Source organism: Salmo salar, chromosome ssa12 (genome assembly GCF_905237065.1).
Source record: "Salmo salar chromosome ssa12, Ssal_v3.1, whole genome shotgun sequence".
Classification (NCBI taxonomy): domain Eukaryota; kingdom Metazoa; phylum Chordata; class Actinopteri; order Salmoniformes; family Salmonidae; genus Salmo; species Salmo salar.
Genome location: NC_059453.1, coordinates 13,497,501 through 13,516,301, shown reverse-complemented (window position 1 = coordinate 13,516,301; position 18,801 = coordinate 13,497,501). Strand labels below are relative to the sequence as shown.

The 18,801-nt window shown below is 47.8% G+C and overlaps 1 pseudogene; it reads left to right on the top strand.

The window, feature by feature from the left end:
* The first annotated feature begins 3,097 nt into the window (after nt 1-3,097).
* The window catches only part of LOC123723877 (UDP-GlcNAc:betaGal beta-1,3-N-acetylglucosaminyltransferase-like protein 1), a 31,207-nt pseudogene continuing 15,503 nt past the window's right edge, over nt 3,098-18,801 (top strand).

Here is an 18,801-nt window from a genome sequence, read left to right as displayed (position 1 = left end):
CCAGTGTATAACCCCTCCTGTCTGTCTCTCTCTAGTCTATAGTCATGCCAGTGTATAACCCCTCCTGTCTGTCTCTCTAGTCTATAGTCATGCCAGTGTATAACCCCTCCTGTCTGTCTCTCTCTAGTCTATAGTCATGCCAGTGTATAACCCCTCCTGTCTGTCTCTCTAGTCTATAGTCATGCCAGTGTATAACCCCTCCTGTCTGTCTCTCTCTAGTCTATAGTCATGCCAGTGTATAACCCCTCCTGTCTGTCTCTCTAGTCTATAGTCATGCCAGTGTATAACCCCTCCTGTCTGTCTCTCTAGTCTATAGTCATGCCAGTGTATAACCCCTCCTGTCTGTCTCTCTAGTCTATAGTCATGCCAGTGTATAACCCCTCCTGTCTGTCTCTCTCTAGTCTATAGTCATGCCAGTGTATAACCCCTCCTGTCTGTCTCTCTAGTCTATAGTCATGCCAGTGTATAACCCCTCCTGTCTGTCTCTCTCTAGTCTATAGTCATGCCAGTGTATAACCCCTCCTGTCTGTCTCTCTAGTCTATAGTCATGCCAGTGTATAACCCCTCCTGTCTGTCTCTCTCTAGTCTATAGTCATGCCAGTGTATAACCCCTCCTGTCTGTCTCTCTCTAGTCTATAGTCATGCCAGTGTATAACCCCTCCTGTCTGCTCTCTCTAGTCTATAGTCATGCCAGTGTATAACCCCTCCTGTCTGTCTCTCTCTAGTCTATAGTCATGCCAGTGTATAACCCCTCCTGTCTGTCTCTCTCTAGTCTATAGTCATGCCAGTGTATAACCCCTCCTGTCTGTCTCTCTAGTCTATAGTCATGCCAGTGTATAACCCCTCCTGTCTGTCTCTCTCTAGTCTATAGTCATGCCAGTGTATAACCCCTCCTGTCTGTCTCTCTAGTCTATAGTCATGCCAGTGTATAACCCCTCCTGTCTGCTCTCTCTAGTCTATAGTCATGCCAGTGTATAACCCCTCCTGTCTGTCTCTCTAGTCTATAGTCATGCCAGTGTATAACCCCTCCTGTCTGTCTCTCTCTAGTCTATAGTCATGCCAGTGTATAACCCCTCCTGTCTGTCTCTCTCTAGTCTATAGTCATGCCAGTGTATAACCCCTCCTGTCTGTCTCTCTCTAGTCTATAGTCATGCCAGTGTATAACCCCTCCTGTCTGTCTCTCTCTAGTCTATAGTCATGCCAGTGTATAACCCCTCCTGTCTGTCTCTCTAGTCTATAGTCATGCCAGTGTATAACCCCTCCTGTCTGTCCCTCTAGTCTATAGTCATGCCAGTGTATAACCCCTCCTGTCTGTCCCTCTAGTCTATAGTCATGCCAGTGTATAACCCCTCCTGTCTGTCCCTCTAGTCTATAGTCATGCCAGTGTATAACCCCTCCTGTCTGTCTCTCTCTAGTCTATAGTCATGCCAGTGTATAACCCCTCCTGTCTGTCTCTCTCTAGTCTATAGTCATGCCAGTGTATAACCCCTCCTGTCTGTCTCTCTCTAGTCTATAGTCATGCCAGTGTATAACCCCTCCTGTCTGTCTCTAGTCTATAGTCATGCCAGTGTATAACCCCTCCTGTCTATCTCTCTCTAGTCTATAGTCATGCCAGTGTATAACCCCTCCTGTCTGTCTCTCTAGTCTATAGTCATGCCAGTGTATAACCCCTCCTGTCTGTCTGTCTAGTCTATAGTCATGCCAGTGTATAACCCCTCCTGTCTGTCTCTCTAGTCTATAGTCATGCCAGTGTATAACCCCTCCTGTCTGTCTCTCTCTAGTCTATAGTCATGCCAGTGTATAACTCCTCCTGTCTGTCTCTCTCTAGTCTATAGTCATGCCAGTGTATAACCCCTCCTGTGTCTCTGTCTATAGTCATGCCAGTGTATAACCCCTCCTGTCTGTCTCTCTCTAGTCTATAGTCATGCCAGTGTATAACTCCTCCTGTCTGTCTCTCTCTAGTCTATAGTCATGCCAGTGTATAACCCCTCCTGTCTGTCTCTCTAGTCTATAGTCATGCCAGTGTATAACCCCTCCTGTCTGTCTCTCTAGTCTATAGTCATGCCAGTGTATAACCCCTCCTGTCTGTCTCTCTCTAGTCTATAGTCATGCCAGTGTATAACCCCTCCTGTCTGTCTCTCTAGTCTATAGTCATGCCAGTGTATAACCCCTCCTGTCTGTCTCTCTCTAGTCTATAGTCATGCCAGTGTATAACCCCTCCTGTCTGTCTCTCTAGTCTATAGTCATGCCAGTGTATAACCCCTCCTGTCTGTCTCTCTAGTCTATAGTCATGCCAGTGTATAACCCCTCCTGTCTGTCTCTCTCTAGTCTATAGTCATGCCAGTGTATAACCCCTCCTGTCTGTCTCTCTAGTCTATAGTCATGCCAGTGTATAACCCCTCCTGTCTGTCTCTCTAGTCTATAGTCATGCCAGTGTATAACCCCTCCTGTCTGTCTCTAGTCTATAGTCATGCCAGTGTATAACCCCTCCTGTCTGTCTCTCTAGTCTATAGTCATGCCAGTGTATAACCCCTCCTGTCTGTCTCTAGTCTATAGTCATGCCAGTGTATAACCCCTCCTGTCTGTCTCTAGTCTATAGTCATGCCAGTGTATAACCCCTCCTGTCTGTCTCTCTCTAGTCTATAGTCATGCCAGTGTATAACCCCTCCAGTCTCTCTCTAGTCTATAGTCATGCCAGTGTATAACCCCTCCTGTCTGTCTCTAGTCTATAGTTATGCCAGTGTATAACCCCTCCTGTCTGTCTGTCTCTAGTCTATAGTCATGCCAGTGTATAACCCCTCCTGTTTGTCTCTCTCTAGTCTATAGTCATGCCAGTGTATAACCCCTCCTGTCTGTCTCTCTAGTCTATAGTCATGCCAGTGTATAACCCCTCCTGTCTGTCTCTCTCTAGTCTATAGTCATGCCAGTGTATAACCCCTCCTGTCTGTCTCTAGTCTATAGTCATGCCAGTGCATAACCCCTCCTGTCTGTCTCTCTCTAGTCTATAGTCATGCCAGTGTATAACCCCTCCTGTCTGTCTCTAGTCTATAGTCATGCCAGTGTATAACCCCTCCTGTTTGTCTCTCTCTAGTCTATAGTCATGCCAGTGCATAACGCCTCCTGCTGGCTGGATGAGTGTCTGCAGGGGATTTTGGCTCTATGGAACTGTCTGTCTACGATGACGCCAGCACTGTGAGTTACTAGAATACTACTATAGTACTACTGCAGTACTAATAATACTACGGCACGGTGAGTTACTAGAATACTACTATAGTACTACTGCAGTACTACTAATACTACTGCACTGTGAGTTATTGGAATACTACTATAGTACTACTACAGTACTACTAATACTACTGCACTGTGAGTTATCAGAATACTACTACAGTACTACCAATACTACAGCAATGTGAATTACCAGAATACTACTACAGTACTACTACAGTACTACTAATACTACAGCACTGTGAGTTATCAGAATACTACTACAGTACTACTGCAGTAGTACCAATACTACACCACTGTGAATTACCAGAATACTACTATAGTACTACTGCAGTACTACTAATACTACAGCACTGTGAGTTACATACGTGCGTGTATGGGTTGTGTGTTTGTGTGTGTCAGGATGGTTCCAGAACGATAGTGGAGGCATGGAGGGAGAGGCTGGAAAGGAGAGGTGTTTCCATGGTGATCTCTGGCCATGACTCCGCCCAACCCAGAGGAGGTAAGTGTACGAACGCAAGGTGTCTGTGCGAGGTGTGTGTCTGTGCGAGGTGTGTGTCTGTGCGAGGTGTGTGTCTGTGCGAGGTGTGTGTGTATGCGAGGTGTGTGTGTACGCGAGGTGTGTGTGTACGCGAGGTGTGTGTGTACGCGAGGTGTGTGTGTATGCGAGGTGTGTGTGTACGCGAGGTGTGTGCATGTGTGTGTGTGTGTGTGTGTGTATTGTAACAGGCCCCATGCTGATCTCCTCTGTCTCTCCTCTTCTCCAGTGGGTCATGCCAAGAACCAGGCTGTGTCTCAGAGCTCTGGAACGTTCCTCTGCTTTCAGGACGCTGTGAGTCACAACACAACGTCTTTATGTTAACCTGTCTCCTGTGTGGTTGTGGGAGAGAGAGGTGTGTGTGTGTGTGTGTGTGTGTGTGTGTGTGTGTGTGTGTGTGTGTGTGTGTGTGTGTGTGTGTGTGTGTGTGTGTGTGTGTGTGTGTGTGTGTCATCGTCATGCTCTAGCTGCTGCTGTCTGACACATCTAGGCCACGTTTAGAACCACACACACACACACACACACACACAGGCTATATAACAGGTGGGTATTGTATCAGAGTAAATGTTTGACAGAGCTGTCAGTATAAAATGAGGACTGAGACTCCAGTCTGTGTGAGTGTTTGTGTTAGAATGTGTGTGTGTTACACTTAGTAATTGCTAAATGAGCCTAAGCTCCTCTGCATGTTACTGGTGTCATGTCAATGTGCCAGTTTGTTTTTCATGGCCCGGTGCCAGAGGTGGGCGGAGTTTCTACATTTCAGACCATTCCAATGGCCGCATCTGAGAGCCAGAGCACCAAAGCACTAAGCAGAGACATCGCAGCCAGGGACATCACACACACACACGGATATGCTCTGGCTTGTGACGCACGAAAAATATGAAAATGGAACTGAATTATAGTCACGAGTTCTGGCCCCCGCCGTGTGTGTGTGTGTGTGTGTGTGTGTGTGTGTGTGTGTGTGTGTGTGTGTGTGTGTGTGTGTGTGTGTGTGTGTGTGTGTGTGTGTGTGTGTGTGTGTGTGTGTGTGTGTGTGTGTGTGTGTGTCATCGTCATGCTCTAGCTGCTGCTGTCTGACACATCTAGGCCACGTTTAGTACCACACACACACACACACACACACACAGGCTATATAACAGGTGGGTATTGTATCAGAGTAAATGTTTGACAGAGCTGTCAGTATAAAATGAGGACTGAGACTCCAGTCTGTGTGAGTGTTTGTGTTAGAATGTGTGTGTGTTACACTTAGTAATTGCTAAATGAGCCTAAGCTCCTCTGCATGTTACTGGTGTCATGTCAATGTGCCAGTTTGTTTTTCATGGCCCGGTGCCAGAGGTGGGCGGAGTTTCTACATTTCAGACCATTCCAATGGCCGCATCTGAGAGCCAGAGCACCAAAGCACTAAGCAGAGACATCGCAGCCAGGGACATCACACACACACACACACGGATATGCTCTGGCTTGTGACGCACGAAAAATATGAAAATGGAACTGAATTATAGTCACGAGTTCTGGCCCCCGCCGTGTGTGTGTGTGTGTGTGTGTGTGTGTGTGTATGTGTGTGTGTGTGTGTATGTGTGTAAGAGTAAGATGCCCGGAGCTGTTCTGTGCCCCAAAAAAAGCATAATTCCTGAAATGAGACTCTTTCTTATCCCAACTGGGCTGAAACAGAGTTGAAAGAAAACGGTGATAAAATCAGACCGTTTCTCAGAAATATAATGAAATGGTCAAATAGAGTTCAGTATCTCTGTAAATATTATCTTCTCCGCCCTCTCAGAGTTTAATAGAATGAGTCGGGTAGATCCGAAGTAAAAACATTTTTGGGGTGGGGTGTCTCATATCGAAATCATTGGCTGAGCCTCTGGACTGAGAACAGGAAGTTAAATGTATTGAACGTAGTAGAATAGTAGTTAGTTAATTCGTTTCTGATAATCCATGAAGAGAATGCAGCAGTGATTCCTGTTTCCTGAAGAAGTAACGCCTGTTTCTGTGTAGCCTGTTTCTGTGTAGTCTATGTAGCCTGTTTCTGTGTAGTCTGTGTAGCCTGTTTCTGTGTAGCCTGTTTCTGTGTAGCCTGTTTCTGTGTAGCCTGTTTCTGTGTAGCCTGTTTCTGTGTAGTCTGTGTAGCCTGTTTCTGTGTAGCCTGTTTCTGTGTAGCCTGTTTCTGTGTAGCTGTTTCTGTGTAGCCTGTTTCTGTGTAGCCTGTTTCTGTGTAGCCTGTTTCTGTGTAGTCTGTGTAGCCTGTTTCTGTGTAGTCTATGTAGCCTGTTTCTGTGTAGTCTGTGTAGCCTGTTTCTGTGTAGCCTGTTTCTGTGTAGCCTGTTTCTGTGTAGCCTGTTTCTGTGTAGTCTGTGTAGCCTGTTTCTGTGTAGCCAGTTAGCGTGCAGAAACGGTTAGCGTGCAGGAGACAGTCATTTCTAAATGCTTCCCCCAAAAACCTTCCCAATTAAATGTTGACTGTAAAGTAGTCCACCTGGCAGAATGATATCATGATGATTTCTATCAATGGGGTGGGCATTTGTTTTACAAACTCTCCCATCACATGTACACTGCTACAAGAACCGCTATAGAAACACCGCTAACCAAACACAACAGGCTCTCTCTGGGGCACAATTCAATTAAAGGGCAGCTACTCTTGACCTCTCCTGATGTGGTTTAACAGTTGTTGTGGAATTAGAACACTCAATTTGGTGTTTGTCCCATTTTGGGAATTCTTGGTCGGTGAGACCCCAGACCTCACAACCATAAAGGACAATGGGTTCTATAACTGATTCAAGTATTTTTTGCCAGATTCGAATTGGTATGTCGAATTTTATGTTCCTTTTGATGGCGTAGGAGGCCCATCTTGCCTTGTCTCTCAGATCGTTCACAGCTTAGTGGTAGTTACCTGTGGCGCTGATGTTTAGGCCAAGGTATGTGTAGTTTTTTGTGCGCTCTAGAGCAACGGTGTCTAGATGGAATTTGTTTTTGTGGTCCTGGTTTCTGGACCTTTTTTGGAACACCATTATTTTTGTCTTGCTGAGATTTACTGTCAGGGCCCAGGTCTGGCAGAATCTGTGCAGAAGATCTAGGTTCTGCTGAAGGCCCTCCTTGGTTGGGGACAGAAGCACCAGATCATCAGTAGACATTTGACTTCAGATTCTAGTAGGGTGAGGCCGGGTGCTGCAGACTGTTCTAGTGCCCTCGCCAATTCGTTGATATATATGTTGAAGAGGGTGGGGCTTAAGCTGCATCCCTGTGTCACCCCACGGCCCTGTGGAAAGACAAACCTCACACTTGTTGTTTGTGTACATGGGTTTCATAATGTCCTATGTTTTCCCCCCCAACACCACTTTCCATCAATTTGTATAGTAGACCCTCATTTCTGGTTTTCTCTCTCTCTTTCTCTCTTTCCACCTCTGTCTGTCTCTCTCTCTCTTTCCACCTCTCTCTGTCTACCTCTCTCTGTCTACCTCTGGTGTGTTATGTCTGATGTGTGTGTGTGTAAGTATTGATTCTGAACATGTCTGTTTAGATCCTCTCTGAAGGTCGCGACCTCCTGGAGTGCTCTAGTCATAACAAACACACTGTTAAACCCTTCAACATGCCTTGACATGTTTGTGAGAGAGCTAGCTAACCTTGTGTGTGAGAGAGCTAGCTAACCTTGTGTGTGAGAGAGCTAGCTAACCTTGTGTGTGTGTGAGAGAGCTAGCTAACCTTGTGTGTGTGTGAGAGAGCTAGCTAACCTTGTGTGTGTGAGAGAGCTAGCTAACCTTGTGTGTGTGAGAGAGCTAGCTAACCTTGTGTGTGTGAGAGAGCTAGCTAACCTTGTGTGTGTGAGAGAGCTAGCTAACCTTGTGTGTGTGAGAGAGCTAGCTAACCTTGTGTGTGTGAGAGAGCTAGCTAACCTTGTGTGTGTGTGTGTGTGAGAGAGCTAGCTAACCTTGTGTGTGTGTGTGTGTGAGAGAGCTAGCTAACCTTGTGTGTGTGTGTGTGAGAGAGAGCTAGCTAACCTTGTGTGTGAGAGAGAGCTAGCTAACCTTGTGTGTGAGAGAGAGCTAGCTAACCTTGTGTGTGAGAGAGAGCTAGCTAACCTTGTGTGTGAGAGAGAGCTAGCTAACCTTGTGTGTGTGTGTGTGAGAGAGAGCTAACCTTGTGTGTGAGAGAGAGAGCTAACCTTGTGTGTGAGAGAGAGAGCTAACCTTGTGTGTGAGAGAGAGAGCTAACCTTGTGTGTGAGAGAGAGAGCTAACCTTGTGTGTGAGAGAGAGCATGCTAACCTTGTGTGTGAGAGAGAGAGCTAACCTTGTGTGTGTGAGAGAGAGCATGCTAACTGTAACTGTGTGTGTTCCAGGATGATGTGATGATGCCTCAGCGAATACATCTCCAATACGAGGCCTGCCTCTTCAACTCTACCTCTGTAAGTACTACTCTGTCTAGAGCCCAGGGAGAGAGTACAGCTCTAGTCTGGTGAGTTATCCCTCCCTCTCTCCATCTCCTTCCCATCTCTCCATCTCTCCATCTCTCCATCTCCTTCCTATATATATCTCTCCATCTCCTTCCTATATATATCTCTCCATCTCTCCATCCTATATATATCTCTCCATCTCTCCATCTCCTTCCTATATATATATCTCTCCATCTCTCCATCTCCTTCCTATATATATATATATCTCTCTCCATCTCCTTCCTATCTCTCTCTCTCTCTCTCTCTCTCTCTCCATCTCCTTCCTATCTCTCTCTCTCTCTCTCTCTCTCTCTCTCTCCATCTCCTCTCTCTCCATCTCCTCTCTCCATCTCCTCCCTCTCCATCTCCTCCCTATCTCCTCCCTCCCTCTCTCTCCATCTCCCTCCCTCCCTCCCCTTCGTCCCACTCTCTCTCCATCTCCCTCCCTCCCTCTCTCCATGTCTACTCTAAATGATCATAACAGACAGGAAAACCTTAACATTCTGTATGTCCGGAGTTCCACAAATTCCTTCTGTCCTGTGTAGTGGGGTAGTGTTTCTGATAGAGTGGTGTGGGTGTATATTAAGGTGTGTCTCAGTGTGAGCTGTGGGATTACAGGTCAAAGGTTAGGGGGTCATGTGTAGTGGGTGAGGGAGAGTTGCAGGAGATGGGGGGTGGCATGGCTACAGAGAGATAATACACACACACACAGAGAGAGAGAGAGAGAGAGAGAGAGAGAGAGAGAGAGAGAGAGAGAGAGAGAGAGAGAGAGAGAGAGAGAGAGAGAGAGAGAGAGAGAGAGAGAGAGAGAGAGAGAGAGAGAGAGAGAGAGAGAGAGAGAGAGAGAGAGAGAGAGAGAGAGAGAGAGAGAGAGAGAGAGAGAGAGAGAGAGAGAGAGAGAGAGAGAGAGAGAGAGAGAGAATGGGGAAAAGGGAATTAAGGTCATGTGGTTTTCTCTGCTTATTTGCCCTTTGAACTGTGTGGGTGTGCAGCAGACAGGGTGTAGAGAGGAAATGAAAGGGATTGGTTCAGCTATGTGGAATAATAATATGGGTTGACTTTAGGGTTGTTTTACATCTCCACTGGTAGATCGTTCCTCTCTATCTGTCTGGTAGATCGTTCCTCTCTATCTGTCTGGTAGATCGTTCCTCTCTATCTGTCTGGTAGATCGTTCCTCTCTATCTGTCTGGTAGATCGTTCCTCTCTATCTGTCTGGTAGATCGTTCCTCTCTATCTGTCTGGTAGATCGTTCCTCTCTATCTGTCTGGTAGATCGTTCCTCTCTATCTGTCTGGTAGATCGTTCCTCTCTATCTGTCTGGTAGATCGTTCCTCTCTATCTGTCTGGTAGATCGTTCCTCTCTATCTGTCTGGTAGATCGTTCCTTTCTATCTGTCTGGTAGATCGTTCCTCTCTATCTGTCTGGTAGATCGTTCCTCTCTATCTGTCTGGTAGATCGTTCCTCTCTATCTGTCTGGTAGATCGTTCCTCTCTATCTGTCTGGTAGATCGTTCCTCTCTATCTGTCTGGTAGATCGTTCCTCTCTATCTGTCTGGTAGATCGTTCCTCTCTATCTGTCTGGTAGATCGTTCCTCTCTATCTGTCTGGTAGATCGTTCCTCTCTATCTGTCTGGTAGATCGTTCCTCTCTATCTGTCTGGTAGATCGTGCCTCTCTATCTGTCTGGTAGATCGTTCCTCTCTATCTGTCTGGTAGATCGTTCCTCTCTATCTGTCTGGTAGATCGTGCCTCTCTATCTGTCTGGTAGATCGTTCCTCTCTATCTGTCTTGTAGATCGTTCCTCTCTATCTGTCTGGTAGATCGTGCCTCTCTATCTGTCTGGTAGATCGTGCCTCTCTATCTGTCTGGTAGATCGTTCCTCTCTATCTGTCTGGTAGATCGTTCCTCTCTATCTGTCTGGTAGATCGTTCCTCTCTATCTGTCTGGTAGATCGTTCCTCTCTATCTGTCTGGTAGATCGTTCCTCTCTATCTGTCTGGTAGATCGTTCCTCTCTATCTGTCTGGTAGATCGTTCCTCTCTATCTGTCTGGTAGATCGTTCCTCTCTATCTGTCTGGTAGATCGTTCCTCTCTATCTGTCTGGTAGATCGTGCCTCTCTATCTGTCTGGTAGATCGTTCCTCTCTATCTGTCTGGTAGATCGTTCCTCTCTATCTGTCTGGTAGATCGTTCCTCTCTATCTGTCTGGTAGATCGTTCCTCTCTATCTGTCTGGTAGATCGTTCCTCTCTATCTGTCTGGTAGGTCATTCCTCTATCTGTCTGGTAGATCATTGGGATAGATGCAGAACAGAAAAGGCATTCAAATCAAATGTTATATGTCACATGCGTCAAATACAACAGGTGTAGACCTTACCGTGAAATGGTTACTTACAAGCACTTAACCAACACTGTCGTTGAAGAAATAAGAGTTAATAAAATATTTACTAAATAAACTAAAGTGAAATTTTTTAAAAAGTAACACAAGAATATTACATAACAATACCGTGGCTGTATACATGGGGTACCGGTACCGAGTCAATGTGCGGGGGTGCAGGTTAGTCGAGGTAATTTGTGAAGTGACTATGCATAGCCTTCCTCTGACACCGCCTATCATATAGGTCCTGGATGGCAGGAAGCTCGGCCCCAGTGATGTACTGGGCCGTACACACTACCCTCTGTAGCGCCTTACGGTCAGATGCTGAGCAGTTGCCGTACCAGCCGGTGATGCAACCGGTCAGGATGCTCTCGATGGTGCAGCTGTAGGACTTTGAGGATCTGGGGACCCATGCCAAACTTTTCAGTCTCCTGAGGGGGAAAAGGTTTTGTCGTGCCCTCTTCACAACTGTCTTGGTGTGTTTGGACCATGATAGTTAGTTGGTGATGTGGACACCAAGGAACTTATCTCTCGACCCGCTCCACTTCAGCCCCGTCGATGTTAACAGGGGCCTGTTTGGCCCTCCCTTTCCTATAGTCCACGATAAGCTCCTTTGTCTTGCTCACAAAGGTTGTTGTCCTGGCACCACACTGCCAGGTCTCTGACCTCCTCCCTATAGGCTGTCTCATCGTTATCGGTGATCAGGCCTACCACTGTTGTGTCGTCAGCAAACTTAATGATGGTGTTGGAGTCGTGCTTGGTCACGCAGTAGTGGGTGAACAGGGAGTACAGGAGGGAACTAAGCACACACCCCTGAGGGGCCCCAGTGTTGAGGATCAGCATGGCAGATATGTTGTTGCCTACCCTTAACACCTGGGGGCGGCCCGTCCGGAAGTCCAGGATACAGTTGCAGAGGGAGGTGTTCAGTCCCAGGGTCTTTAGCTTAGTGATGAGCTTGGAGGGCACTATGGTGTTGAATGCTGAGCTGTAGTCAATGAATAGCATTCTCACATAGGTGTTCTTTTGTCCTGGTGTGAAAGTGCAGTGTGGAGTGAGATTGCTCATCTGTGGATCTGTTGGGGCAGTATGCGATTTGGAGTGGGTCTAGCATTTCCGGCATGGCGGTGTTGTGAGCCATGAACAGCCTTTCAAAGCACTTCATGGCTACTGGCGTGAATGCTACGGGGCGGTAATCATATAGGCATGTTACCTTCACTTCCTTGGGCACAGGGACTATGGTGGTCTGCTTGAAACATGTAGTTATTACAGACTCAGTCAGGGAGAGGTTGAAAATGTCAGTGAAGACACTTGCCAGTTGGTCCGTGCATGCTTTGAGTACACGTCCTGGTAATCTGTCCTGCCCCGCAGCTTTGTGAATGTTGACCTGTTTAAAGGTCTTGCTCACATCGGCTACGGAGAGCGTGATCACACAGTCGTCTGGAACAGCTGGTGCTCTCATGCATGCTTAAGTGTTGCTTGCCTCAAAGCGAGCATAAAAGGCATTTAGCTCGTCTGATAGGCTCGCGTCACTGGGCAGCTCGTGGCTGGGTTTCCCTTTGTAGTCCGTGATATTTTTCAAGCCCTGCCACATCCGACGAGCGTCAGAGCCGGTGTAGTAGGTTATTGATAAATAGACACACACCCCTGCCCCTCGTCTTAACAGACGTCGTTGCTCTGTCCTGCTGATGCACGGTGCTCTATGATGCTCTATATTATCCGTGTCGTCGTTCAGCCACGTCTTGGTGAAAAATAAGATATTACAGTTTTTAATATCCCGTTGGTAGGAAAGTCTTAAATCGTGGATCGTTCAGTTTGTTTTCCAATGATTGCACGTTGGCCAATAATACGGAGGGAAGTGGTGGTTTACATACTCGTCGGCAAATTCCATCTCTCTCTCTCTCTCTCTCTCTCTCTCTCTCTGTCTGGTGGATCATTGGGATGCAAAACAGAAAAAGCATTCCATCTTTGCCTTTCTCTCTTAGTTTTTCCACCCTGTTGCTCTCCTTTCTCGCTCTTTCTATTCTTTCTAACCCCCTCGCTCTGTCTCCCTCGCTCGCTCTGTCTCCCTCGCTCACTCTGTCTCCCTCGCTCGCTCTGTCTCCCTCGCTCGCCCTGCCTCGCTCGCCCTGCCTCGCTCGCTCGGCCTGCCTCGCTCGCTCGCCCTGCCTCGCTCGCTCGCGGCTTGCCTCGCTGCGTCTGGCTCTGCCTCGCGGCGCGGCTCTGCCTCTCGCTGCTCGCTCTGCCTCGCTCGCTTGCCTCGCTCGCTCGCACTGCCTCGCTTCGCCCCTGCCTCGTCGCTTTCTGTCTCCCTCGCCTCTCTGTCTCCTCACTCTCTCTGTCTCCCTCGCTCCTCTGTCTCCCTCGCCTCTCTGTCTCCCTCGCCTCTCGTCTGCCTCGCTCTCTCTGTCTCCCTCGCTCTCTCTGTCTCCCTCGCTCTCTCTGTCTCCCTCGCTCTCTCTGTCTCCCTCGCTCTCTCTGTCTCCCTCGCTCTCTCTGTCTCCCTCGCTCTCTCTCCTCTCTCTCTTCCATACATCATATGTGATCAGTGTGGTGTGATCAGTGTGGTGTGATCAGTGTGGTGTGAGTGTTTGTGTTGATGTATCTAGTAGATCACTAAGAGGTTTTTCTGTGTTTCTCTCAGTTGATTGGCTGTCAGGTCCGCAGGGATCCAGAGGGATCTACTGAGCGCTACACACGCTGGATCAACAACATCAGCCAGGATCAACTCAGCACCCAGGTAACACACACTCAGGATGTGTGTGTATGTGGGGGTCACGTGCCAGGCAGTGGCCAGGTCCAATGGAAACAGGATGCGTACCTGGAGCCTGCAGTTTCCACACACACACCCCCCCCCCAGAGGAAACAGGATGCGTACCTGGAGCCTGCAGTTTCACACACACACACACACCAGAGGAAACAGGATGTGTACCTGGAGCCTGCAGTTTACACACACACACACACACACACACCAGAGGAAACAGGAGGACCACTTGTGTAAAATTCCAGAATTGTTTTACCTACATTTGTGTGTGTGTGACTGAGAGAAGACTCCTGGCTTTAGGATGGGCTGGTATCGTGCAAAATTCCCAGGTTTTCCAAAGATCCCGGTTGGAAGATTCCCAGAATCAGGAGAGAATAAGAATCTTCCAACCAGGATTTCTGGAAAACCTGGGAATTTTCTGAAAGTTGGCTGAATTTTGCAAAGTAAAGCTCTGTGATTCAGCTCTAACTCAGTGAGAGGAAAGTAAAGCTCTGTGATTCAGCTCTAACTCAGTGAGAGGAAAGTAAAGCTCTGTGATTCAGCTCTAACTCAGTGAGAGGAAAGTAAAGCTCTGTGATTCAGCTCTAACTCAGTGAGAGGAAAGTAAAGCTCTGTGATTCAGCTCTAACTCAGTGAGAGGAAAGTAAAGCTCTGTGATTCAGCTCTAACTCAGTGAGAGGAAAGTAAAGCTCTGTGATTCAGCTCTAACTCAGTGAGAGGAAAGTAAAGCTCTGTGATTCAGCTCTAACTCAGTGAGAGGAAAGTAAAGCTCTGTGATTCAGCTCTAACTCAGTGAGAGGAAAGTAAAGCTCTGTGATTCAGCTCTAACTCAGTGAGAGGAAAGTAAAGCTCTGTGATTCAGCTCTAACTCAGTGAGAGGAAAGTAAAGCTCTGTGATTCAGCTCTAACTCAGTGAGAGGAAAGTAAAGCTCTGTGATTCAGCTCTAACTCAGGGAGAGGAAAGTAAAGCTCTGTGATTCAGCTCTAACTCAGTGAGAGGAAAGTAAAGCTCTGTGATTCAGCTCTAACTCAGTGAGAGGAAAGTAAAGCTCTGTGATTCAGCTCTAACTCAGTGAGAGGAAAGTAAAGCTCTGTGATTCAGCTCTAACTCAGGGAGAGGAAAGTAAAGCTCTGTGATTCAGCTCTAACTCAGGGAGAGGAAAGTAAAGCTCTGTGATTCAGCTCTAACTCAGTGAGAGGAAAGTAAAGCTCTGTGATTCAGCTCTAACTCAGTGAGAGGAAAGTAAAGCTCTGTGATTCAGCTCTAACTCAGTGAGAGGAAAGTAAAGCTCTGTGATTCAGTGCAGTCCTGTCGTCTAGGAGACAGGACTGCATGCAACTGATCTGGCTTTTGCCTGGCTGGTCCACGTGTAGACACACACTGTATACACACACACACTCTGTATATACACACACACTGTACACACACACACACACACACACGACCTGCAGAATTATTTTGCAGACATTCCTAGTAAATATATTTCTATGGTATTGAATTTCATGGGCCAGAATGAGATCATAGGTTCTGTTGGTGTGGTGATTATCTCTACATATGAGTTTCTCCCTCTCTTCTGTCTTTCATTCTCTGTCTCTGTCTTTCTTTCTCGCTCTCTTCTCTCCCTCTCTTTCTGTCTTTCTTTCTCCCTCTCTTTCCCTCTCTTTCTCTCTGTCTTTCTCTCCCTCTCTTCCTTTCTTTCACCCTCTCTTTCTCTTTCTTTCTTTCTTTCACCCCCTCTTTCTTTCTTTCTTTCTTTTCTTTCTCCCTCTTTCTCTGTCTTTCTTTCTCTCTTTCTGTCTTTCTTTCTGTCTTTCTTTCTCTCCCTCTTTCTCCCTCCCTCACACTTGTTCTATTTCTCCTTCCCTTTGTGTGTAGCAATCTAACCCCTCAGTAACCCTCAACTTCTTCTTTCTCTCTCTACCTCTCTCCTCTCCTCCCCTCTCTCTCTACCTCTCCCCTCCTCTCTCTCTCTACCTTTCTCCTCCCCTCTCTCTCTACCTCTCCCCTCCTTCTCTCTCTCTCTCTACCTCTCTCGCACTCTCTCTCTACCTCCTCTCCCCTCCTTCTCTCTACCTCTCCCCTCTCTCCCTACCTCTCCCCTCTCTCTCTACCTCTCCCCTCTCTCTCTACCTCTCTCTCTCTCTCTCTACCTCTGCTCTCTCTCTACCTCTCTCTCTCCCCTCTCTTCTCTACCTCTCTCTCTCCTTACCTCATCCCTCTCCTCTCTCTCCCTACCTCTCCCCTCTCTTCTCTACCTCTCTCTCTCCTTACCTCATCCCTCTCCTCTCTCTCTCTACCTCTCCTCTCTCTCTCTACCTCTCCCCTCTCTCTCTCTACCTCTCTACCTCTCCCCTCCCCCTCTCTACCTCTCCCCTCTCTCTACCTCTCTCTCTACCTCTCCCCTCCTTCTCTCTCTACCTCTCCCCTCCCCCCTCTCTACCTCTCCCTTCTCTCTCTCATAGGTTTATCTAAGGTGCTGCTTGTTTTACTTCCTACTGTGTGTGTGTGTGTGTGTGTGTGTGTGTGTGTGTGTGTGTGTGTGTGTGTGTGTGTGTGTGTGTGTGTGTGTGTGTTCTCTAGCCTGTGGAGTCTGTTCTTTCTGAGTTGAAAATATGATATGAAGCACAGTGTTCAGCTGAAGGACATTAGATATGGCTGTTCCAAAACTACACACTACAACTCCCCCACTGTCAACACGTCATCACATCGCTATCTATCTAGTTGAAGATATGATTGGAAGCACAGTGTTCAGCTGAAGGACATTAGATATGGCTGTTCCAAAACTACACACTACAACTCCCCCACTGTCAACACGTCATCACATCGCTATCTATCTAGTCTTTGTCTTTTCCTTTCTCACTCCCTCGTTCTCTCTACTCTCTTCTCGGTCTCTCCCTCTCTCCTCTCCTCTCTCTCTCTCTCTCTCCCTCTCTCCTCTCCTCTCTCCCTCTCTCTGTCTCCTCTCTCTGTGTCTCTCCCTCTCTCCTCTCCTCTCTCTGTGTCTCCTCTCTCTGTGTCTCTCCCTCTCTCCTCTCCTCTCTCTCTCTCTCCCTGTCTCCTCTCCTCTGTCTCCTCTCTCTGTGTCTCTCTCTGTCTCTCCCTCTCTCCTCTCCTCTCTCTGTCTCTCTCTCCCTCTCTCCTCTGTGTCTCTCCTCTCTCTGTCTCTCTCTCCCTCTCTCCTCTCTGTGTCTCTCCCTCTCTGTCTCCTCTCTCTGTGTCTCTCCCTCTCTCCTCTCTCTGTCTCTCTCTCTCTCTGTGTCTCTCCCTCTGTCTCTCCCCTCTCCTCTCTCTGTGTCTCTCCTCTCTGTCTCTCCCCTCTCCTCTCTCTGTGTCTCTCCTCTCTGTCTCTCCCTCTCTCCTCTCTCTGTCTCTCTCTCTCTGTGTGTCTCTCCTCTCTGTCTCTCCCTCTCTCCTCTCTCTGTCTCTCTCTCTCTCTGTGTCTCTCCCTCTGTCTCTCCCCTCTCCTCTCTCTGTGTCTCTCTCTCTGTGTCTCCCCTCTCCTCTCTCTGTGTCTCTCCTCTCTGTGTCTCCCCTCTCCTCTCTCTGTGTCTCTCCTCTCTGTCTCTCCCCTCTCCTCTCTCTGTGTCTCTCCTCTCTGTCTCTCCCCTCTCCTCTCTCTGTGTCTCTCCTCTCTGTCTCTCCCCTCTCCTCTCTCTGTGTCTCTCCTCTCTGTCTCTCTCCTCTCCTCTCTCTCGTCTCTCCTCTCTGTCTCTCCCCTCTCCTCTCTCTGTGTCTCTCCTCTCTGTCTCTCCCCTCTCCTCTCTCTGTGTCTCTCCCTCTCCTCTCTCTGTGTCTCTCTCTCTCTGTCTCTCCCCTCTCCTCTCTCTGTGTCTCTCCTCTCTGTCTCTCCCCTCTCCTCTCTCTGTGTCTCTCCTCTCTGTCTCTCCCCCTCTCTCTCTCTGTGTCTCTCCTCTCTGTCTCTCCCCTCTCCTCTCTCTGTCTCTCTCTCTCTCTGTGTCTCTCCTCTCTGTCTCTCCCCTCTCCTCTCTCTGTGTCTCTCCTCTCTGTCTCTCCCCTCTCCTCTCTCTGTGTCTCTCCTCTCTCTCTCTCTGTGTCTCTCCTCTCTGTCTCTCCCCTCTCCTCTCTCTGTGTCTCTCCTCTCTGTCTCTCCCTCTCTCCTCTCTCTGTGTCTCTCCTCTCTGTCTCTCCCCTCTCCTCTCTCTGTGTCTCTCCTCTCTGTCTCTCCCTCTCTCCTCTCTCTGTCTCTCTCTCTCTCTGTGTCTCTCCTCTCTGTCTCTCCCCTCTCCTCTCTCTGTGTCTCTCCTCTCTGTCTCTCCCTCTCTCCTCTCTCTGTGTCTCTCTCTCTCTGTGTCTCTCCTCTCTGTCTCTCCCCTCTCCTCTCTCTGTGTCTCTCCCTCTCTCCTCTCTCTGTTTTTCTCCCTCTTTCTCTCCTCTCTGTGTCTCTCCCTCTTTCTCTCTCTTCTCCTCTCTCTGTGTCTCTCCCTCTGTCTCTCCCCTCTCCTCTCTCTGTGTCTCTCCCTCGGTATGACTGTCACAACTTTCTAAAAAAATATATAATCTTGAACCGCTGACATTTGCTAAATGCGAATGTTGGAATTTAGGTTTAGAGAGAGTGGACATAAGGTGGGACACACACACACACTCTCACTCTCTCACACACACTCTCTCTCTCACACACACACACACACACACACACACACACACACACACACACACACACACACACACACACACACACACACACACACACATACTCTCACTCACACAGCAGATTCTATTCTATTCAGCTGCCAGTCCAGATGTTTTTCTCCAGTTTCATCTGTAATGGAAATCAGTGATGTGATGTGGGAATAGTCCCAGAGAACAGTAGTGGGGATAACAATAGGAATGTTGTTGATTAGTGACCTGGACCAGAGTCGGACTGGAACACCAGCTGGGAGTAATGCTGAGTGATGAACCCTTTTTAAACATCTAATTGACCAATGTTTTTTCTGTGAGTTCAATGTGTTTCTCTAGAGATGAAATCAGATGAAGCCTGAACTGTGTGATGTTGTCGTTTCCTACAGGCCAATATTCTACATAGTTTAGCGCAGAAAACCTGGTAATTAACTACAATGACCATAAGCCCTCTTGTCTGTGTGGGAAGAGAGAGAAGAGACAGAAGACGAGGGATGGAGAGCAGTTGCTTCGAGAGGTATCTCTACCTGAAAATACATGATCTAAGTGATTGATAGTTGTTGGTATTCAGCAGTTACAAAAGTATACCGTATTTACTATGAACAACTACTAAAATAGTGATTCTGTCAGACAGCACAGGGAGCAGCTCTATAGAGATGAGATGACTTAGTGATTCTGTCAGACAGCACAGGGATCAGCTCTATAGAGATGAGATGACTTAGTGATTCTGTCAGACAGCACAGGGAGCAGCTCTATAGAGATGAGATGACTTAGTGATTCTGTCAGACAGCACAGGGAGCAGCTCTATAGAGATGAGATGACTTAGTGATTCTGTCAGACAGC